This window comes from Ambystoma mexicanum, chromosome 10 (genome assembly GCF_040938575.1).
Source record: "Ambystoma mexicanum isolate Mex_15411 chromosome 10, UKY_AmexF1_1, whole genome shotgun sequence".
NCBI lineage: Eukaryota > Metazoa > Chordata > Amphibia > Caudata > Ambystomatidae > Ambystoma > Ambystoma mexicanum.
Genome location: NC_090932.1, coordinates 816,872,222 through 816,896,853, shown reverse-complemented (window position 1 = coordinate 816,896,853; position 24,632 = coordinate 816,872,222). Strand labels below are relative to the sequence as shown.

Below are 24,632 nucleotides of genomic sequence, written 5' to 3'. Positions count from 1 at the left end.
TACATTACAGCCATCACAGATTTCAGAGATTTCGTGTGTTTACTTTTAAACAGGACTCCATGCCGCACTGTACAACCAGTAGAACTATACATTAATGGTTACCCTTTTAGGTCTCATTGTAAGATTAGGAGCGAATACAGATTTCTAGATTTGCACATATAATATTGTTGGCTAAATAACGCAGTACGCTTTTTTACGTGTTTACAACATTTTTATGATGCTTTACTGTTGTTAAATGATATACCTGCTTTCATTTGGAATCAGAGCTAGAGACTCACATACTACCATGCACCTAGTATACACAACACGATCACTTCAATAGATTCAATGCACACTAAAACATGGCCACCTTCTTTACCATTTTCCAACAGGACTTCGAGGCGTTCCGAAAACAACATTATAACAACTCTGCTACTCGCAGTGCAACGCGCGTCCCGCTACCTTACAGTGTTTCATTGCGAGTCACCACTAGATGTTAGGTAAGCACAAGACCATTTGAGGATTTTATAATCTACTTACATTTATCACAACATATGACCGTCCCCCGTAATTGTAATATTTACAGATCTACTTGGAACTTGGAAAGATCGTACTGAATGCTTATGATTGCTTTCAGCATCACTCAGAGAATTCCTAGACACACGTTAAACGTGCAGATGCTACGTAACCTGCAATAGAGGTCAGTCACAGTTGAATCTTACCTCTTTTTACTACTCATGATGGACTCTGTGGTCTCATCACTCCGATCTATCAACCTGATCCGTATGTAAAAATTATAATTTTCCTTTCACTATTTACTGTGATAAATGCTATCTGATATTATGTTTGGCGACATAACTGATAACATGTAACTAACTCTCTCACATATGGGGATAAATCCACTCTTGCTATGCCAATTAATGGGATGACACACAATGATTACTATAAATGTTGATGTTTGGAATGGAACTATTACGTGGAATTAACATGGTTATTATGACTGCATGTTTGAAACATTGATGTATGCACTATGGCCAATTGTGGTCATTTAAATGTTGTTTGACTTGGGTGACTACTAATTTGTGTTATAATTATGATAATCAGACCAATATGGCCCTGATGAAGGAAGTTAATTCCGAAATGCATTGGCCTTCTTTATGGCACCTGCATAAATAGAGATATTAGAATCTCAGATTACTAAGAATAAAAACTCAACAAAATGTAATGAAACAGACTGGATACATAATTATTTTTTACTTTGGGTATATATCTATGAACCTAGAGAAACCACATTATTGTGGACAAGGGAGTGCAGCCCGCACCGCTGGCTTCACATCCAAGGTCCTGGAACGATAGTCTATTTTAGTGCTACTTCACGGAGGCACTTTTTTAGTGGGTTTGCAGCCTAAAGCATCACTTATTGATTAAGAATAACAAAAAATGGAAATAATTATTTTAGGTTGTGCACACTCACCTCAACTCCAATCTACGATTTATGAGGATGGCATGATTGACCATGTCAAAGGCAGAAGGAAGATTGAGAAGGATCAGAATGGAGGGAGAGTTAGAGTCCAGGTTTGAGAGTAGGTCTTCACAGGTGTTCAGGAGAGCAGTTTCCATGCCTCTGGATGCTCTGAAGCAAGAATGGTGATCATCGAGGAAGTTGGCCGCTTCAATGTGGTGTGTCAGTTGGGCGATGACCAACTTCTCCATGAGTTTGCCAAAGAAAGTGGTAATAGAGATAGGGTGATAGTTGGCCGGGCATGAATGGTCTGCAGATGGTTTCTTTAGAAGAGTGCACAAGAGAGTGATTGAGGGTTGTGGGAAGGAACCAGTGGCAAAGGAGTGGTTTCAGAGGTCAGCCAGGGAAGGGGCGAGGGAGGAGATGTTGTCCTTGATGGTTCTAGATGAGCTGGGCAGCACCTGCAAGGAGGAGACTTTCATAGATCGGACTACTCTAGAGACCTCATCCGGTGCAATGGGGGAGAAGGTGCAGAGAGTGGTAGGGGGACAGAGAGGGCCCAGGGAGGCAGGAGAGAAAGGTGGGGAGGGGAGTGCATGACAGTGCAGATAGGTTATCCTGAGTTTGGTGGAAAAGTGGGTGGCAAGTGCAATGCATAGAGCCTGCAAGGACAGCGGAGAGGAGGAGACTGCAGTATGATTGGCAAGTTCATTGCAGACTTTGAAAAGTTCTGCCATTTTATTTGTTGCCTCAGAGATGTGTGCTTGGACCTGAGCTCTCTTCTTGGAATGGATGGCAAGATGATAATGCTTTTGGAGCAGGCAGCAGGCCAGTTTGTCAGATGATGCACTTGAGGTCTGCCATTTCCGCTCATCTTCACACTTGCATTTCAATGATGCCAAGTCGGACTCATACCAAAAGTTGTGGTTGGAGTAGGCACTGTCCCCTGCAAAGGTGGTAATGGTTCTTGTTAGCATTGCTTGTCATGGCTTGTTTTTGGGGGTGTGATGTTACTGCTTGCTTATGCATGATTGGTGTTACTCACGGATGAGCCAGGAGTACACATACGTGCCTGGTATAGGGGGCAACAGCAATAAATGAAGCTGCCATGTGTGCTCCCCGGGTAATTGGTATTCACATGCATGATGACTCCCTTGGTATCACAGTTGACCAGTGCGTTGATGGAATGCCAATGTTTATGGTTGCAGTAGATGTACTCGCTCTCTGGGGCACACAAGACTCGAAAAGATAGGACTTAGTCCTTTATCAACAGTTATCCATTCATCTGAATGCCATTGGTTAATTCAAAAAGTACAAATTTTAATGGAGATAGCAAAATAGTCTAAAATACATGATTAAACCCTCTAAAAAGATACAAGTGTATCGTTTTGACAAAGACAAACATTAAGAACATACAATTCTAAAAGATCTTAGAGATAATGACTTTCTAATCTCTAATTCTTCTATTCTATTCAATAATTAGGATTAGATTGTCCCTTCATTGGAATTTTCAATTCACTCAGACAGTTTAACTAATTAGACTGACAAAAAATTCTCGACATGTTTCAGTCCTCTGTGTAGGTCTTGGGACTTTCTTCAGGAGTGGTCAATAAGGGGGGGTTTAGAATGGGCTTCAGCTAAGTATGAACTCTTCTGGCCTCTTCTTTAAGATGATAATAACTGTTGATAAAGAAACATTAAAAAATAATCAATTTATGTTTCTTTAGACACGTTTAGAGGCGTCAAAAAAGACTACAGGGTCCATTTGGTTACCTGGTCTTCTTAGTGTGGGGGCTTTCTTGATTAGCAGGCGAAAAAATGTCCACATGTGTTGGGCATAATTTTCTTGGGAGGAAGGATATTCCTACCGAATCTGCAAACAACAAATTATTTTATTTACAAGAAAGTCTACTCCAGCCTTCAGCTTAGAAAACACAAAGCATTCTGGTAATTGCAGTTCCTCTGCGAGGTCGTTTAATTTGGAGATGAGTGGTGTCCTTTCTTTAGTAATTGGTTATGGTTTCTATATATTTTTAACGTATTTTAAACATAATGGCGAGATCATAATAGCTTATCCCTTATGCATGGGTTCTTAAAAAGGTCGCATTTTAGTCAGCTTACCAGTAGTTTAGTCAGAAAACTCTCTCTGTTCTTTTCCTTGCCGCGATGTTTTGCGGATGTGTTAATGCAGTTTTAGCTTCTGTGTAGAGGCTTCTACAATTGGTTTCTGAAATAAACCACACGGGTTGTATCCGTTAGTTCTAAATGGATTCCTGTTTCCCATTGCTGAAAACAGTTCAAAAAACGACTTCAGTAAAACTGTTCTCCAGCTATTCTTAAAGCTAGAAAAGTGCTGAAAGGATGTTAAAAAATGCAAGTCAAATGCCTAGTTTAAATCTAAGTCCTATCTTACTTCTCTGTATTTCAATACTTTGCACAGGCTACCGTGTGTATCATGATTTACCTGTTTCTTGGTCTCTAGTCATTCCCAATGGTGCCACTACAGGGTGGAGTGGTATCCCTGTGGGCTGGTGTCTTCTATGGGCTGATTTTAGCTCCTTCTGTAAGATCCTCCTTCATGAGTGCCTGTGCCTGTTCTGGTTAGTATCTATGTTTGGGCCGCCATTTTGAGAGGTCTATATATAGCTCTCTAGTAGTCCCTTTTTAGTGTTTATGTCATTAAAGGGCCTCTACTTCAATTGAGTTCTCTGGCTCTGCTATTAACAGTCAAAAAGAAGGTTGTGCCGATGATTATAGGTTATACATTAGGGCGATCAGATTTTTAACCAATCTATAGACTCGTTGAGTCCTATTTTGTCACTTTTAGTTAAAAAATTAATCTCTGTTCTTTTTCAAGTAGGATTCTATTTTTTGTATTGTGATCTCTCCCTTGTACCATTAGTAACACGGTCCAGCTGAAGTTTTCATAACCATGTTGTGCTTCCCCAAAATGTTTTACTAGAGGTGCATTAGTGACTTTATTTTTCAAACAGCTTTTATGTTCAAGCATCCTGGTTTTTACCTTCCGGTTTGTTTTCCCTATGTAGTGTTTATTACACGGACATGTGATCATGTATACTACATATTCAGAATTGCAATTAGTCATTAGTTTTTGTTTCCAAGGGGTGAGTAACCCTATGTCTATTTCTTTGGTTTTTTGGGTTAATTTACACATTGCACAATTAGTGCATGGGTAATGTCCAATTATAGGTTTAAGTCCCCAGGATTCAGTCAGGCTCAGGGTTTTTGTTGGTTTTTCTTTGAGTTTGTTACTACTCACTCTGTTCCCAATCGTCTTAGATTTTTTGTATGCAAAAAGAGGAACAGGAATCCCTATTTCACTCTTCTCAAAGATTTTCCATTGGGTTTTTACTATTTGGCTAATTTTCAGACTCAAATTAGAGAAAGTGTTAACACATACTAGCATATCTTGTTGCGGTTGTTTAATTTTTGCTTCTAGGAGGGCTTCCCTGTTGTTGTTCGCCGCTCTTTTGGCTGACTTTTTGATCAGTTTTTTAGGGTATCCTCTTTGTTTTAATTTGGCCGTCAGATTTTTTGCTTCTGTTTCAAAGTCTGCATTTTGGCTGCTATTTCTCTTGAGTCTTAAAAATTGACCGTATGGAAGGTTATCTCTCAGGTGTTTAACATGATGACTGGAGTAATGTAAGAGTGAATTTTTTTCTGTTTTTTTATGGTAGGGTTTAACCAACAGGCGCCGTGCTCATGAAAAATGGTGAGGTCGAGGAAATCGATGGAGGTTTTTTGAATATTAATGGTAAATTGGAGATGTGGGTTACAATTGTTGAGCCAAATTAAGAATTCCTCTGCATTTTCTACTGTCCCTGCCCAAATTAACAGGACATCATCGATATACCTCGCCCATGACTGTATATGTGCTTCAAAAGGATTTGTTGTGTTAAGGTATTTTTTCTCAAAAAATTCTACAAATAGATTAGCTAGGCTCGGGGCCATCGTAGCCCCCATCGCTGTTCCTTCTATTTGTTGAAAGTATGAGCCTTGAAACTCGAAATAATTTCGAGTAAGAGCTATTTTTATACACCACATAATAAAAGAGCTAGGTACTGGGTCGTTGTCAAGTCTAATAAGTAGAATTCCGCTGATGGTTTCAAGTGTAGCTTGTTGAGGGATGTTAGTATATAGGGATACAATATCTAGACCTAAAAGGAGTGTTTTCGCGGGATCGTATGGGAGATTTTCATATTTATTGATCACATCTTTGGTATCTTTTAGGTAAGATCTCATTTTCTCTACATATCCTTTCAGGTAGTGATCTGCATACTTAGATAACGGTTCTAAAATAGAATTAATCCCTGAAACTATGGGTCTACCCGGTGGTTTAGTCAGCGTTTTATGGATTTTGGGTAGGCAGTAGAACTTGGGTGTTGCTGGTTCCATTTTATTCAGAAAAGCCCATTCCTGTTTGCTAATCCATCCTCTATCACAAGCTTTGGTAGTTTTAGTTTCAATGAGGTTTTCCAATTCTTTTGTGGGATCGGTAGGTAATCTCTTGTAATAGTTCTCATTTTCTAGTTGTCTGTGGCATTCTTCTATGTATTCTGTCTTATTTAGCAACACTATAGCTCCCCCCTTATCTGCTCTTTTAATAATGATCTTATCATTGGAAGCTAGTGATTCGATCGCTGTTCTCTCATTAGTGGTCAAGTTTTGATACATAGGGATGTTTTGTTGTTCCAACTTGGCTACTTCCGCCAGAACTCTTTTTTCAAAAATTATTGATTCTGGCGAGTAAGTGTATGAGGGGGGACAGAAAGTAGAGGGATTTTTGAGCCCTGAGTGGTTCAGAGTGTTGGGTTCTCTATTTGTTTCGTTACGTGTAGCAAAGAATTCTTTGAGTCTTATTTTCCGCATAAATTTAAAAAAATCTGTGCGGAACAGAAAAGGATCATGTTTGTTCGAAATAACGAATCTTAGGCCCTTTTCCAGAACTTGTTTTTCCATGTTAGTAGGCGTATACGTGGATAACTTCACTAGAATTGATTTCCGCTCCTCAGGTATTTCTGGTCCCCGTTCCATTGGCCCCGATTGGGCCCTTGGTATAAAAAAGGCCGTGTCCCTTGATTCCTGTTTCCTCTTTTTTGTCTATGATTGGGGTTTCCTCTTCCACGATTTGGTGGATTTTGACCTAGGTTAGTATTATCTGGATCGCTACTTGAATTGCTTGAGCTATATGATGTCGCCCTGAATCTAACTCGTCTGTTGTTTTGTGGTAGTCCTTGTATCTGGGCCATCTGTGTTTTATATCCTTCATTAGTGTAGGGATATGCCTTTTCATGTGAGTATTTACTCAGATCTTTTTTTAATCTTTGAATTCTTTCTAATGTGTTAGTTTGTTTGAAGTCTTTCATTTCTTTCTCTATCTCTTCCAGTCTCTTTTTGACTACGTCTAGTGCAATTAGTTTTTTAATGTCATCTTCCAGTATTTTTAGGTCGATTTCTATTTTGCTAGATGTTTCTTTGGCTGTATCTATTATTAATATCAGCCAATCTCTCCCACAATGGTTAGCCATGTAGCTCCATTGTAGGATGAATTTGGCGTTGTCTAAGAACAGTCGTGGCTCATTTGGAACCGTTAAGCCTTGTGGTAAGGCTTTGTTCTTTAGGTATTCCAACATTATGGCGCCATGTAATTCTGTCCTTATCAGTCTTTTGCGAAGTTGGATTATTTCATCCCATTCGTCTGATTTATCTGGGATATCGCCCAGTTCACTGTTATTGATGATCGAGATGGCGTTCATGAGTGCCGTTGCATAGTCATCGCTATAGCCTAGCGTTCTGTCTTCCGACATATTAGCTTTTTAATATGTCTGGATAGGGAGCCGGAAAAGTCTAGAGAGGGGCGCAGTCTAAGGAACTACTCAATACCCGAGTGCTTCGTTCTTCAAGGCTTAAGGCTGTATCCTACACTTGTTAAGTCTCTGTGACAGATCGACCACTATAACATAAGGAATACAATGAAGAGAGCCCAAATTCCACGATTGTGGAGTCCTATCTTGTTTTTGGGACTTAAGGTTACACAAGACTCGAAAAGATAGGACTTAGTCCTTTATCAACAGTTATCCATTCATCTGAATGCCATTGGTTAATTCAAAAAGTACAAATTTTAATGGGATAGCAAAATAGTCTAAAATACATGATTAAACCCTCTAAAAAGATACAAGTGTATCGTGTTGACAAAGACAAACATTAAGAAGATACAATTCTAAAAGATCTTAGAGATAATGACTTTCTAATCTCTAATTCTTCCATTCTAATTCTATTCAATAATTAGGATTAGATTGTCCCTTCATTGGAATTTTCAATTCACTCAGACAGTTTAACTAATTAGACTGACAAAAAATTCTCGACATGTTTCAGTCCTCTGTGTAGGTCTTGGGACTTTCTTCAGGAGTGGTCAATAAGGGGGGTTTAGAATGGGCTTCAGCTATGTATGAACTCTTCTGGCCTCTTCTTTAAGATGATAATAACTGTTGATAAAGAAACATTTAAAAATAATCAATTTATGTTTCTTTAGACACGTTTAGAGGTGTCAAAAAAGACTACATGGTCCATTTGGTTACCTGGTCTTCTTAGTGTGGGGGCTTTCTTGATTAGCAGGCAAAAAAATGTCCACATGTGTTGGGCATAATTTTCTTGGGAGGAAGGATATTCCTACCGAATCTGCAAACAACAAATTATTTTATTTACAAGAAAGTCTACTCCAGCCATCAGCTTAGAAAACACAAAGCATTCTGGTAATTGCAGTTCCTCTGCGAGGTCGTTTAATTTGGGGGCCTGTAGCAATAAATGGGTACCATCAATGGCTCCCAGTTGCATTGCCTGCAGTGTGTGTGGCACCGTAAAATATTTGGTGTAGGCACTTGGATTGCATGGGCTGTGATACACCCCAAGAATGGCAGAGGTGCGCTGGAATTAAACTGTTGACAGGAAATGCAGGGCTGTTAGCACATTCTCCAGGGGTGTGAGTCCATGAGAGTAGATGGTGGGTGATGCAATGTCATTCTGCCACTCCCTAACTAGGTCTAGAATGACAAGGGTAAGTAATCTGTACCTTGCATACACTCCATGGTCTGGCATCCCAAATAGCGTTGTGCAAGGATGGAAAATCCTGGCCTTCATCCTCCTCTTCCTCCCCTTCCTTCATCCACATAAGATCAGTGCCACTGCAGCAGGGTCCGACATTGTAGAAGTCCTTCTTTAAAATGGTTTGCATTGGATGCTTTTAAACTGACTTTGCATCATGTATTACGTGGCAGTAATACTATGTGATGTGCGTTCTACTTTAAAATCCAAGAGACGGGTTTTGTTTGCATTGATAAGGCGTGTTTGTTACTTGAGTGGTGCATCCATTAATACACCCATGTTATTCTCCATTCTTCCACATTTTGTGCAAAGAATGGGGACTATGCATGTTCTAGCCCCTATTTATTTCTTTGACCTGACCCTTCCCTCACTTTGCGCAGTGTGTAATGCAAAGCGTTCAGCACAGTGCAAAGTATGTAAGGACCAGCACGAAGTAGGTGGTAACCAGCGCAACGTCCGATCCATGAATCAGCAACATTAGATTTGTGTGGCGCAAAGTGTACTTTTTCCATTTGCGCTGCGCAAAACTTTAATGTGAATCAGCCACTTTGTTCATTATTAATATTATGAAACACTTTATAGCCCCTGGATTGCTCCTGTGTACCAATCCAGTCCTTACGCCACAATTTATTTTTAGCTGCTGCTGGGTTCCGTAGAAACAAATCTATATTAAAACCTGCATCAGCAATGATATTCAAACATTCTTTTTCCCACTGAATAAGAGCTTGATCTCTTTGATCTACCATTGCACCCTTAAAAACATAAAATAAAGAATTCTGATCTGCAATCAAACATTTCCTATAAAGTGCTAGTGCTTTTCATTGAACCACCACATTAAGGGAGAGCAAACCCAGTTTATAGCGTAGTACTTGTACCGGGATGCTTTTCGGGATGCCTAGGACTTTTTTTTCCAAAATAAACCATCCAAGAGGTTCCATATTACTGTGGAGGTACACAACGTGATTCCAGCCCCATAGGTCAGTGATGGAACAGCCTTCACCTTATAAAACTGAACGTTGGCACCAATTCTGCTATTTAGATAATATGTAATGGAGAAAACGGATTGGCCCCATTCCATATTGTCTACAAATATTTTCACTAGGGACAAATTAAGCCTAATACATTATGTTCTACATGAAAAGTAATTTAGCAAACACATTACATTTGTATGTTGTGTGCATAGTACAAAAAACAGTCTGGTTATTTTTGCCCTGGGGCAAAACATTTTTGATAGGACAGATGGTGATCAAATCTGTTTGCTCCATTCCCTGTTATCGAATCAATTGCTCAGTTGTTAGCACTGGTGCAAATGTTAGATAATCTGGCCTTAGGCAACCCACAAGTAAAATGATCACAGAAGGCATCCAAAGAAACCTGTTTGGTAGAGGACGATACTATTAAATTGGAGAGCACATTTGCATATAAAATCCCATTAATCCACCATTTGAGATTCTAAAATCAAATTTCCAGTGACATAGTCAGTCTGCTAAGCCAGAGAGCGTGCCTCAATGCGACGAGGCCACAATTTGAAAATTAATATTAACCTGTAGCATGTTCTACAATTGAAAATGTATGCCGGGGTGTGGCCAAGCGTGGCACGGAATGGCTGCCTTAATCGAAGCTCCCGTATGTATACTTTATGTTCTGAGGGACTTAAAATTGCATATTTACCTTTCTCCTCAAATACTTTGAAAGCCCAGGACATCTGGATTATGGGGAATGCTTCTCTCTGCTCTGACTTGCTGTTTTGAGGGATGACATCACACAGCCTGAAGCAAGGGAGCCCAACAGCTGGAGACGCTGCATTTCCTGTCACCACCATCAGATTGCAAGATGACGTCCAGTGCTGCTTTTTGACTGGGAACACACTTTGTCTACAACACAGGCTGCCATATGAACAATGGATTGGAGGTGAAAGCCGAGATCCAAATGTTTGCGGGGAAAAGAATGATTATTTTTCTGAAATAACCTTTGGTCTTTTCTCCCCCGAACATTTCCAAATTGCCCCTGCCCCCAACCACACCCATACTTACACCCCACCACACCCCCACCCCACTACTTACCTTGCGGCCACTGACTCGCAGTGTCCCTGCAATGCCTGTTCACTTTCACTTCTGTGATTGGGAACTGGCGCTGCAGGGTCCTTTCCTTTTTTGTGTGGCTTTTTGGGATGGTTGTGGGGGACACCCCCGCAACCGCTGCATCCCCTGCTCACAATATAGTGAACAGGGGTGTGGGGGCACCCCCGCAGTCCCCGCAGCCCTTAGCACTGCATGGGTGATTTGGTCAAACCTTTCGGACGTTTGGAATTTTCAAACCGATGAAATTCAGCCAAATCGCCCATTTGGTCTAATAAACTTGGTCATTTGGATAATTCCAGAACAATAGCCTTTTCATCATTAATGGAGCATGAGGTAACTGTAATTTATAAACAAGGATGTTACCAACTTATTTGGAAATATACCCTCGAAGTTAGCCTGAGAAGCTTTGAAATATCAAATAAGTGATATCTGCCTGCCTGCTGACTTCATTCAGGAACTGATAGGGCCCAATTTCATTTAATTTGATACATGAATATTCAATTAAACTTTCTTATGTTATCACATAAAGGAGGTGGTGTTTGGGGGTGAACGCTGCACAGTGTGCCTTTTGTGTGCCTTATTTATCCTCTGTTGGAGTGGAGTTACTCGTGCTGGAATCAAATAATCTGTAACATTTCTGCTACAGTTCTAAGACCCACTTACTGCTCTCAACTACATTTCAACTGGCCTCACAAAAAAGTCCAACTAAAGGCTATGCTACTAAAGAAACAGCAGTGACCACCTTGAAAAGGCCCAAAAGTGACTCTTCTCCACCTGTGCAAACACTTTTGGTATCAAACATGGAAACCATCTTGCTTGAAACCAAAGCACTCAAGCCCTTTATGGAAATCACTAGCACTAAACTCCAACAATTAGATGAAAGAAGGGTGAGCTTTCAGTGCAGAATAGAGGAAGAAGAAAAAATAGTATGTCTAGCTGAAGATGTTACTGCTAGACTTACCCATATGGAACATTACATGCTTAGCCTTCAGAAACAGAATGAAGACTTGGAGAATAGAAATCACAGGAATAACCTATGTGTCTTTGGATATCCGGAAGGAGCAGAAGGATAGGACATAGCCCTCTTTCTTAAAAAAACCCTTTCATACATTTAAACTTGCAGCCGCTCATTGACCTTAATATTCAAAGGGCTCAAACCATTGGACCTAATAGGACAGAATCATATACGAAGAATGCACTCAACTCCAACTGATTCTGCGTCATGCTAAAAGGATGGATCATCTAATCTGGAATGGTCAGAGGATCTTCATTTCACAAGATGTGTCCAAAATTACAGGACAGCGGAAGAAAGATCTACTCTCTTATTGCCCTGCACTCAATCAGCTAAATGCTAGATTTGGTCTGATCCACCCATGTACTTTCATGGTCACCATTAATGGCAAGACGTCTTCTTTTGAAGGCCTATCTGATTTAAAGAACTACACAAGACTGTGAAAGATGGAAGCGATGGATACAGGAAGCACTAGTCACATATGACTCTCCTTCCTTCTTCACCAGTCTCTGCCTCATTACTTTCTTCAAGAGGAACTCCATGGAAAAAGTATCCCTCTGAATTGTCATTTTAAGGATCTTCTGTAGTGTTTTTCCCTCTGGTTTTTGTTAGCTTTTTCTGCCCTTTGTGAGATGCGCCTACACCCCCTTTTGGCATTTAGAATTGCAACTATGATTTTCAAGCCTTTTATTTTTGCTCTTTCTTACTCTTTCATATTCATTGGGTTGAAACATATTAATCACCACCAAGTTACAAGCTCTTATGTGACAACACCCTACTGTCAGATGTTGCAATGTTGGTATTTTTCTTTTTTCTATTTCTTTTTCTTTTATTTTTTATACCCATTTTTATCACTTTATAAGAATTTTTTAACCCTATTTTTGCTCTACACTTTGTAATTCTCGAGATAAGCGGAAGGCAATTTTATTATGAACAACTATCTTATGGTTACCTTATGTTAATATTAGTAGTATTACTATTCACTGCACCATGGCATTGAGATATATCACATGGAATGTTAAAGCTCTTAACAACCCAATTAAAAGACAGAGGCCCTCATTACAAGTTTGCCGGTCCGGAAACAACAGTGCTGGTAAGCTTACCGGCACTGTTCTTTCCGGACTGGCAAACTCTGAGTCTGCTGACGGGTGCCATTCCGCCTGCCAGGTCTGACCCTGGTGGGCCGAAGGGCACCCACCAGCAGACTTTCACGGAAGCACAGGCACTGTTATTAGTGGTGCCGGTACTTCTGTGGTCCCCATTCTCATGGAGTCCTATGGGACTCCACGGGAATGGGGATCAAAATGTTACTGGAGCCTGACTTACCTGACCACCAGGGCTGTAATGCCCTGGTTATTCCGGCAAGTCAGACGCAGGTAAATCATTACGGGTCCAGCAGCTACCTGCCAGTTATTTTCCTGCACCGTTACCACGACTCGTAATGAGGGCCAGAGGGTCTTAGCTTATATCAATAGATTTAAACCAACTTTTGCTTGCTTGCAAGAAACCCATCTATCATTGCAAGAATCCACAAAATTAAAGAGATTTTGGGTAGGGGAGGTGATAACGAGTCAGGCAGATGGTAAACATAATGGAGCGGCTATCCTAATCAAAAAAGGTACTAATTACGAGGTCCTACCTAAGGACTCAGATTCCAATGGTAGATGGGTTTTAGCTAAAATATCAATTAACTCCCTCATTTTCTCAATCCTAAATGTGTATGGGCCCACTAATCCTGACCCCCGAGTTTTGGAGGGGAATGAAACAAATGATTATGCAGTAGAACCTTCCCAATTTGATAATATGTGGAGATTTCAACAATGTTTTGACCCCTTTTTAGAAAGAAGATCCTCATGTCAATTCAGACACAGCAAGTCACACATGGAATTTACAAAATGTTTAGCTGAAATGGGAGTTGTTGACACATGGAGGCTCTTACATCCCACTGATCTGGACTTAACCTTTCACTCCCTCCCACACAGCTCACCTTCACATATTGATTACATTTGTGTCACCAAATGTTTAGCATGTGCAATAATTGACTCCACTATTGGATTCTCACTGATATCAGACCATTCTCTGGTTATTGTATAACCAAAAGATGGTGGGGAGGGGGTTTGGAGCTGACTTGTTGTGCCAGAAATTAGCTGTCCAAAAATTAATGGTGTTGTTAACCACACTGTGGAATATGCTGAAGGAGTGCCCCTTCCTTCATCTAGAATATTGTATGTGTTTGTATCCTGGAGTTGCGCCAAACTTTTATAACACGAGAGAGAGTGCAGACACTGGTGGCTGTTGTCATAGTGTGGACTCTGCAAGGGATTTAAACTCAGTGATTTGAGTGCATCTGAAGAATATTTAGTGATCAATACAAGAATATTGCGGGTATTGTTCAGAACCCTACACAAGCAATCAACTGCAATTACAACCCGGTTTTGAGAAGGACCTAATAGCCAAAACATTTATTAACCAATAAGGGCATAACCAATCAATAAGAGTGGAATCAATAAAATGTGAAATATGACAAATTAAATTGTGTTATAAATGTTTGGTGCATTTTCCGGTTATCACCAATATTTAATTGGGATGCGTCAAAAATCGTACAAGCAGATGGAGATTTAACAAGTCACTACTTCAGGACATTAACTTTCAAAAATCCTTTTTTGAATTTCACTACTTTTGTCTTTCATAATAATAAGGATGAGGACACCTCTCCGGCTAACAATTGGGATGCATATAAGTTGGCCCTACAGGGACACATTATCTCATTTGTAGCTAAAAGAAAGAAGGAGGCCAGGAAAGATTTAGATGCCCTGTATAATGAATTGCGAGCTCTTGAAAAATGATACAATACAACTGCTAATGATGAATTACTTAAACAAATCGTAACCCTCGGTTTCTCTAATAATAAAAAATACATGGAACAGGCATATGGTGTAGTCATGAAATTTAAGTCCAAGGTACTTAAATCATCCAATAAAGCTGGTAAAGCATTGGCCTTGTATCATAAGATCAAAAAAGAGATATACTTGTTATCTGCTATTAAAAATGATTCAGGCAAAACAGTAACCACAGATGCAGACATTCTGGGTGTTTTTGCTAAATTCTATAAACATCTAAATACACCAATTATAACATTCATTTTAATGAATTCTGTGATCACTTGAAATACAACCACCCAATTAATATGTATTTAAATAGCCTAAATGGCCCTATTCATATGAGCAAAATTGCAAAGGCCATAAAAAATCTTAAAAAAGGCAAGGCCCCTGGATCTGATAGGTTTTCTATGGATTTCTTTGCACATTTCTCTTCTAGCCTTACACCTAAGCTAGAATCACTTCATACATTTTTCTATAGGGCTCATAAGTCAATGGGCTCCTTTACAGAAGACCTTCTAATCCTATTTACCCAAACAGAATAAAGACAGTGAATAACCCAAGACTATAGGCCAATTTTGCTGATTAACTCTGATTGTAAGATCTTTGCAAAGATTTTAGCCAATAGAATAGAATCCTTTACATATAAATAATTATACCAACCAAGTAGGATTTGCCAAAGGCAGAATTATTTCAGCAAATTCAAGGCATTGCATACAAAAGAGAAATCACCTGAAAAAAACCTATAAGGCAAACGCACTAGACGCTGAATAAGCGTTTGAACGCGTCAGATGTGATTTTCTATTTAGAGCATTAAAATGGCATGGTATTGGTGATGGATATATTAATTTAGCCAAGCTTTTATACTCAGACCCAAAAACCTCAATCTTTATTAATAACCAATTCTCTCCTAAATTTTCCCTACATAGGGGTACTAGACAAGGATGTCCCCTTTCACCTATTCTATTCTTATTAGCCCTGGCATCACTACAAGAATTGATATGAACCAATACTGATATTACCTTTAATTGTAGAAACCTTTAATTTGTAGAAACCTTTAATTTAAATTAGCTTCTCATGCAGATGACATTAATCTTTCTCGACAATCCGTCTACATCACTTCCTCACTTACTAGATACGATTAATGGTTTTCTCTCAATTCTCTGGGTACAAGTTGAACACGAATAAGTGATACATGCTTTGGCTTAATGCTTTTGTGTTATGGAGGATTTTATCCATTTTGGTCTTAGCTGGAATTCTATCTCTATTGATTACCTAACTATTTCAATTACCTCTGCACGTCATCAAATGATTAAAATTAACCTATAAAAAACTACAATCCAACCAAAACGAGTTTGCAACCACATGGTCCCCCTTATGATATGATAGGTTATTTATAACGCACTTAATACCTAGAGGTTTCTAAGCATGGACCAGGGGATTGAAGCTGAGTTGTTCTGTGTCATCTTGCTTCCAAGAAGAGCACGTTGCCCCTGAGCTATCCTCCCGAGTCCTGACCTGGTATGGATGATTAGAGGCTGTTAAATTGATGTTTACACCAGTAATTCTATACTACTTACAAATGCTCCATATTCCTTTGCCAACCTTCTTTTCAAAGCTTTTGATAAAATATGTATTAATCTCATATGGGGATCTAAGAAAAAGAAAATAATTGCTGCTAGTAATCTAAGGTATCCATTTCTCAATGGTAGTGTCAACTTCCCAAATTTTAAAAACTATCATAGAGCCTTCGTTCTTAGACAAGCCAGACATTGGTTCCCCTCTAATAAAGTCATAAACCCACCTACTTGGTTGATTGTTGGAAAATGCCTTGTTTCACCATTTGATATCAAAGATGCAATCTATCTTTTCAATTGATCCAAATTGGGCGTCTCTAAAATGATATGTCTCACTAGTTCTTACTTGAAGGACTTTCTGTTAGATCAGATTCACAAGCCGGCTATGGCCCTCTCTCCCTTTAATTGGTGCAACAAGTCTATAACCATAAAAGACAGAGCCATATTCTGCAAAATCTGGATTAGCAAACCTATTTAATTCATAGATCAAGTGATTATGGATGGCAATATCCTCTATGCAGAAGAATTTAGGAACACATTCCTATTACCAACACTACCTCTGAGTCAATAGTTTAATTTCATTAACACATGCTTAGATGCTAGCAGTAGAAATAGTTCCCAGCAATTACGTGTAGATCCTCCTAGAATGTGTCTCATAGAATCCCCTGATGCAATCGAAGCATCCAACCTCTACAAGATTGTATGGTCAGAAAGAACTCCCAATGTATAGTCATCCGAATTGTAATGGGAAAAGCACTGTCCAACTCACTTTGGGGAGGAAATGTGGTCCATGTTATGGTCCAAGACAATCCACATCGGCAAACCTAACCCAGACCCTTTACTTCTTCATGCATAGAGCATTTATCACCCCAAAGAAATCATTTTTATTTAAAATGCCAGATAATGATTTGTGCTGGTCATGTCAATCCACCTCTGGGTCCTTTAGACATATGTTCTTTGAATGTCCCCATGCAACTATGTTTTGGAACCGGGTTTGGAATTTCCTTAGATGGATTTTCAAAATCGCTTTTCCCATAAATGTAAATAATATCCTACTTGGGAGCCTAGCTCTCAAAGAGGGCACAATTAAAACATTCTTTGTTATTCTTGACCTGTTCACACCTCTGGCAATACTTCTAATCACATCAAATTGGAAAGATTTCACTAAGATCTCAATAAAAGGTTGGTGGAATAATATCTGTGATATCCACAGACCAGATAAATGTACTTCTAACTTACCCTGTCTCTCTTCTAGACATGATAGAAGATGGCAAATTCAAGTGTGTTGCATGAACATGCGCTGGCATAACCTGAGTTTGATAACACAAAAGTCTCACTGTGTAATTTCAGTATTTATTCAATGATCTTTTGATTAGTACTGTGATTGCTGACACGTGTTTCGACCAGTTCAGTCTTTTTCAAGGCACAGTGACTAATATTGTTGTTACTTTTGAGCCCCGTGAACTTGCATTACATGGTCAAGGTTGTCGTTATTCAAATCGTGCTGCCTGTTGACGAGTGCCTTGCGCGAGACTCCACTTAGAGTTGCCCATCATTGGTGCCCAAAAAGAATACATGATTCACAATGTCTTTGCATTCATTTTAGTATGCCTAACTCTTTCTTATAAACTATCTGAGGGTTGATATCATGTAAAAGAGTGGATATTATAAATAGATGAAAAGGCCACATCCACAGTGCATTTCTTCTCAGAACGTTTTCAGGGCAGTATTAAGTGTACTTTTGAAAATCATCTGGCTAGCAATGTATTGCATATGTTAGTTCATTACTAGGGTTGCACTGAAAAGTGAAATTACTATTCAACCAAATACTGAATATTTGGACTAAGTATTCAGCCAAAGCTGAATAGACAGCTGAATAGTTCACTCTGGGGGCACAGTGTGGTTCCTTCCCCCATTACTACAAAAGTATGCTTAATATACTGCTTGTGGCACGTTATGGAAATGGCACAACATTTTCCTATGGATACATGTACATTTTCTGATCAGTTTAATAATCAAATCCATCAGAAAATGTGCATTTATCCCATAGTGAAGTGCTGCGCCATTTCCATAACATCCCTAAAGCAGTATACTATATACTGCTAGAAGCATGTTGAATACTGCATAAGGCACGCTATGGAAATGGCTGCACAATTTCCCTAATGTGCCTTATGTAGTATGCAGTGTGCTTCAAGCAGTATATAATATACTGCCAGTTGAGGTGGCGTTTACATAACATGCATATGTTTGAGACACTTTATATAAATAACAACCTGGTCTCCCTATATGATTAAGGGAGAAAAAACCTAGGGATACCCCTGGTTGCCAATCTGGGACAACAACAAAAATATCTCTAACTTCAGATACTTAGCTAATACTCAGATAATTAGTGAGCCTATTCTAACTACATATAATGATTCTAATTTTCTGTTAAAAAACTATTTTATTCAAAGTTCATGACACGTAAACAAGTTTTTGTATTTTTCAATCCACCCAATAGAATGTATAAACAATGTATAAATATATCAGAAATCCAGTGTATATTCACGCCTGCCTATTGTAGCGGATTATTGAGAGGCCACCCTCAACACAGGGAGTTCCCTCCCTCCCCACTCAAGGTGTCATGCAGCAAACGGTTTAATGGATTCTTTTGTTCAGCCCTATCTTTAATTCATCTAATACCCCCTGGATTAAACTTAATTCTCTATTCCTATTTCTATCTGAGCTACTGTTGATATTGGAGGCCCCCTCCGTTGCCAGGGGTACTCCTACAGCATGAGATATAAAAGGGTGTTAAGCATACATTCGTCTTACTACTTTTTATTCATCATTTTAACGTTTACTCAGAGCTCTTTATACTTCATACACATTTTGTCTCAAATAATATCCTTTTGATCATACCTCATTTCCATTTTCACATCTATTTTTTATAATACATTATTTAAACGTCGCTTCTTTATTTTCATTATCATTTTCCTCCCTTTGCTTGTTTCAAATACCTGTTGTTTCTTTTTTCTATCTACTCTCCCTTATTACGTTTGTTTTGCTTCTTCTGGGCTGTTTTCTTCATCATTTTGCCATACACTGTCCTATGCTTTGCGTACGTCGGACAAATGAATCCAATACTTCAGGCCCTTCACCTTCACTGCAGTAGGCGTGCAATACACTACCTCATATGGGCCATGAAATTGTGGGGCATTCCACTGACGCACAAAGCTTCTTACATACACCATCTCACCAGGCATCAGCTGGCAGCTCGGGGTATCTGTGGGTGGTGTTACCGTGTCACTCGCTGTTTCTTGTGTGAAGGGGGGGTGCTAGCTGCTTTTCCATTATGCATGCTGCTATTGTGAGTTGTCTCGAATACTCTTGGAATTCTTCCCCTAGCACTGTTGCACTTCTGTGTGCATCTGACTCTCTTCGTAAGGGGGAGTGCGCCATGTGCATGCGTCTACCTGTTACTATCTCATGGGGAGACAAGTGGTGCTCTTTGCTGGGCTGGTTTCTCAATTCGAACAGGGCCAATGGTAGGCAATATACCCATTTTTTTCTTTAATGTGGGACATAGTTTGGTCAGCCTACTTTTAAGAAGTCTTTATTTTTTCAACAACACCATTGATTGCGAGTGATAAATCATGCATAGTTTGTGGGTGATACCCAACATCGTAGTTACTGCTTTGAACAGGTCATTGACGAAATGTATTCCATTGTCGGAACGTATGACATTGCATATTCCCCAGCAGGAAAAGACCTCCCTCACTAGGAATTTTGCCACGCATTTCAGATCTGGGTAGGTGCAGGGGCCGGCTTCCACCCACCTCAAAAAGGGGCAGACCACCAGTATTAAATACCGCGATCCATTAAACCTCCCCCCATGTCTTCATAGTCTATGTGCAGCTCTCGAAAGGGTCCAATTGGCCTAGTTAATCTTCCTTGTAATGTTCTCAGCGTCATTCCCGAATTATATGTTTGGCATGTGGTACACTCTATCACCAATTTTGATATCTGCTCTTGTAGCCCTGGCACAAACCAATTTTCCTGCATGTCTGCAGCACTGTGTTGTTAAGCATTGTGGGCTGGGAAGTGAAGCTGATGAAACTATATTTCTAGTAGTTTTCTTTTCACTACTACTTTACCTGTATTGTTTTGGCGCCAGAGAAGGTCAGTGGATGATTGACTATAACCTCTCTTTTCCCATAGTTCCTTCTCCTCTGGTGGTGCATCCTGCTGTAACTCTAGTATCTGCGAGACTGGCATGGAGTTGTATCTCTCCCCTTGCCCTTCCTCCACATGGCCTTGTAATATGTATCACCCTTTGTATCACCCTTTGTTTCTTTTGTTAGGTAAGATGCTTCTTTTGCAGAATCCTCTGCTGCATTCCCTAATGAGATGACGTCATTCTTGTTGGTGTGGGCCTGACATTTTACTAATGCTACAACTGTTGGTTTTTTTAATGCCTCAGTCAATTCTGCAAGCAGTTCTGCTTGCTGCACAGGGGACCCATCTGCCTTTCTGAATCCTCTTCTTCCCCATCGTGCTAGTCCCTCATGTATTGTGGTGGTCATGTATGCAAAGTCAGTGTATATTGTCACTGCGCTTCCCTTGGCTGTATGCAGTGCTTCAATTAGCGCCACTAGTTCAGCTGCTTGTGCTGAGAAGTGGGCGGGCAACCTTTTTTGTACAATCACGTCATACTCTCCTTCCTCCAACCAAACCACTGCCGCCCCTACATGTTTTTCTCCTGTTTCACAATTTATTGATGCTGATCCATCTACAAAATATACTTCTTCAGTCAGTGCATCTTCATTTGCTGTGAGGGTACCATTCTCTTCCACCTTGTATGTGGCACAATCGTGAATTCGCATATCTTCCACTGTGCACACTTCTGTGAGAAATGTGGCTGGGTTCACTGTTTAACAACGCACTTGAACGTATATTAGCACTTGATAACCTTATTTCGTAGGGTATGGCTCTCTGTGTTGTTAATGTACTTTTTGATCTTTCAAGTATGGCAAACAAAGAATGCTCTACCGATAGTGTTACTGAGCATCTCACCCCAATGGTTGCACTTTTTTCAATTGCAAACGTTGCGGCTGCGAGAGATTGTTTGCAAGCAAAATGTTCCTGCATCCCCACACCGAGTGTACCACTGTAATACGATAGAGGCTTGTTGCCCAATGATGTTTTTTGTGTTAATACTGCTGTCATGAGTGTCCCATTACAATGTGAAAATAAATAAAATTCACGCTCATAATCAGGTGTCGCTAGGTGCTGTTGATATCAATTCTTTCAATGTGTTGAATGCAGTGTGCATTTCCTGTGTCCATTGTACTGCTGCATTTCCCCTCTGTGCTTCTTTTAATGCTTGCAGGAGAGGTTTTGTGTATGCTGAATATTCTGATATCCAGGCACAGCAATAGTTGCACATGGCGAGAAATTTCTGCATCTCTTTCACTGTTCTGGGCTCACTTACAGCTCGTACAGCTGCTCACCTTTTGGGTATTATTCGTTTGCCATCTTTTGATATCAGCTGGCCCAAATACAATACTTCTGTCAAACAATATTGCAACTTCTGTCTGTCCACCTTGTAGCCCTTGTGTGCCAGTAATGTCAATAGTATTACTGACTCCTGTCTGCAATCATCTTCATTTTTTCCACATGTCAAGAGGTCATCTATATACTGAATGATCATACTCTTTGTGTCAATATTTCAAAGATCTTCATGTAATATTCTGTTAAATATGCTTGGGCTTTCACAGTATCCCTAGGGCAATCTGCAGTGCTCATATCTCCCCCCCACCCAAGGTTACAAGCTGTCAGGTCCTCGATTAGGAATCCAGTGGTGCTGAGAAAAATGCATTTTTCAAATCCACCACTGTAAAACATGACTTGTCTTTGGGTATACTGCATAAGATTGATGCAGGGTTCGGGACGAGTAGGAATTATTTTTGTATGATGTTATTGAGGGGGCGCAGATCCTGTATCATCCTCCAAGCCCCTCCCTTTGCCTTTTTTTGTGATTGGGTAGATACAAGTATTACAGGATGAATTTGAAATTACTATAATCCCTTTCTGTAATAATGCATGTATTGTTTCTTTTATCCCTTCTTCTGCCTCTCATGACAGGGGGTACTGTTTTACCAGGGGCAACAATGCCCCCGGCTTGAGTTTAATTTTTACAGGTGTTACCTCGCGCAACAACCCCACATCATGTGGGCCAGTCGTCCACAATTCTGGTGGTACATGTTGCATGTCTTCATTAAAAAATGCTGGTGGCGCACTCACTACGGCCATAAAGGGAAGTGGCACTTGTCTGCTCTGAAACATTATGTCACAGGGAATTGCTATATCCATTATTATTTCCCCATCACTGTCTGAATCAGAAAAAAGCTCTTCATCAGACAGATCTTGCAAGGCTGTGTTTGCATGTATAAAAGCACTGTTCGCCATTCACATCCATGTATGTCTAGTCCAATCACTGCTATCCTTTGTGATGACACCTGTACCACATGTAAGTCTAGAGACACCACTGACCCTGTTACTATTTCTTGGTGTGCTATGGGGCGAAACACACATTCGGATGGCACTCGCTATTCTTGACGTTTTATCTCAGGCACGACTCGTGCCAGGGCCTTTAACCCTTGGATGAACATGTCTGGATCTCCAGGTACTCCACACACCTGTTGGGCCATGGCTTGTGTGTGTATTATTAGCATAGCGTGCATTGCACATATTCCAGGAGGTGAACACACTATTTCTCTGTCTGTGAAGGAGATGGTCATATTAAGCTTGCTAAGGAGATCCCTCCCCAGTAAGTTTATGGGCGAGTCTTCATAATACAGTAGGGGTGCTCACATTGTTTTTCCTCCCACTGTTACCTCCAATTCTTCTGTGTATGGAACTCGACCACCACCCCAGAAAACCCCTGCGTCTCCATTTTATGATTGGCCAACAGAAACCTGCCTTCTCTTAGGCAAAATGTATCTGCTCCCGAGTCTACCATATAAACAAACTGTTTGTTCCCTAACTCCACCCCCCACCAGTGGTTCCTCAGCTGCATTGAGGGTCGTTGATAGTACTGGACACGCAAGTGCTCTCTGTGGGCTGTCCTATGCTGAATATCTTGCGTTCTCCCAATTGTCAAAAACATTACCTGACACTACTGCTGTTCCTCTGAAAGGTGCCGGGGCACCATTTGCTGTGGTAACAAAAGTTGTTGTGCATTTTGTGGAGGTGCTCTGTTTTCGTCTTTGTACCTGGGATCGGGTTGCTCTTCTCACCTACCACTATCCATAGGCAACCCATGTGGGCTTCTTGGGTGGGGTGGCCATACTGTTGTTCATTTTGATAGTGGTTCATGGGGCAGCTTTGACACTCCCACAATTCCAGCATGTCTTTTGTCCTCCTCCTCTGGGGACTTGTCCTCCATACACTCCGTACCCTACCTTCCCCCTCGGGAGCCCCTGTACCCACCTCTTCCTCCACAGGTGCTCCTTGCTTGCCATTGTGGCCCTCCATATTGTTCCTCACTATTCCACTGTTCCTGTTCATTCCCTGCCCATTTTGTGGCCATACTTGCTTGTATGGCTATCTGCCCGTCCTCTTCCTCTCGTTCTCTTTCTACTGGGAGGGTGGCTACTGCTGCTGTGACCTTCGATAGTTTCGCCTGAATTAATTTAGCTTCATCTGCCAGTCTCTTTTGGGCTATCTCACTTTTTCTTTCTTTGAATCTTTTGCAATGGTGCACTATAATGCTCTGTATCTCTGGCCAGCCTTTGGCTTTTATCCCAGCTATTTTATCAAGAGCCTTCTGCACTGCCTTCGGGAGCCCTCTTTTAATAGTAAAATAGAACAGGGAGGTTGATTGATCCCAAGCTGTGCCTGTCTCTGCTCTCCACATTTCCTGCACCTGAAGAATGTAAGCCATTGCATCTACTTCCTCCCCCATTGTGCACTGCATTACAGACTGCAAATCTGGATGTCTGGGAAAGTTTCTCTTAGTGCATCCCATACTCTTGCCCTTACTTTGTTAAAAGATGCCCCATCGTGGCAGTCACAGTCCAGTGTTATTCCGGGGAATCCTGCCTTTGCCCACACCCTGATCTTGATCACCTACTGCAGATACTAATAGGCCTTTGACATCACCTACTGCTAAAGGAATCCTAGCAGTGTTTTTCTCAAATGCGTATATCCACTTACTTGCCCCTCCCGAGAGCGGGGGTTACGTTTTTAGTAGGTTTGCTTTGTCTATCTGGGCCCAAGGTATGTAATTGGGTCTTCCTCCCCCTCTCTGTATTAGTGGTAGGTTTGTTTCTTGTTTTCCCTGTACTTACCTTCACTCCCTTTTTCCCTAACACTGCCATTCGTCCCATACTATCCCTCAACCATCCATTCCATTCTTCTTCCATCACTCTCCCCAGGGGAGACTGTTCTATTCCTGCAGACCTTCCACCTGTCGCACACCCCAACCTTCTCTCTTCTTCTTCTTGCTCTTCTACGTCACTCCAATATTCTACCTCC

General features: G+C 40.5%; 1 long non-coding RNA gene across 1 annotated transcript in view; it reads left to right on the top strand.

Moving 5' to 3' along the window:
- The first annotated feature begins 399 nt into the window (after positions 1-399).
- The window catches only part of LOC138493237 (uncharacterized), a 110,580-nt gene continuing 86,347 nt past the window's right edge, over positions 400-24,632 (top strand). Inside the window, exons 1-2 of the long non-coding RNA XR_011276323.1 lie at positions 400-479; positions 566-679. This is a non-coding gene — a long non-coding RNA (uncharacterized lncRNA). The remainder of the gene's footprint in view (positions 480-565; positions 680-24,632) is intronic.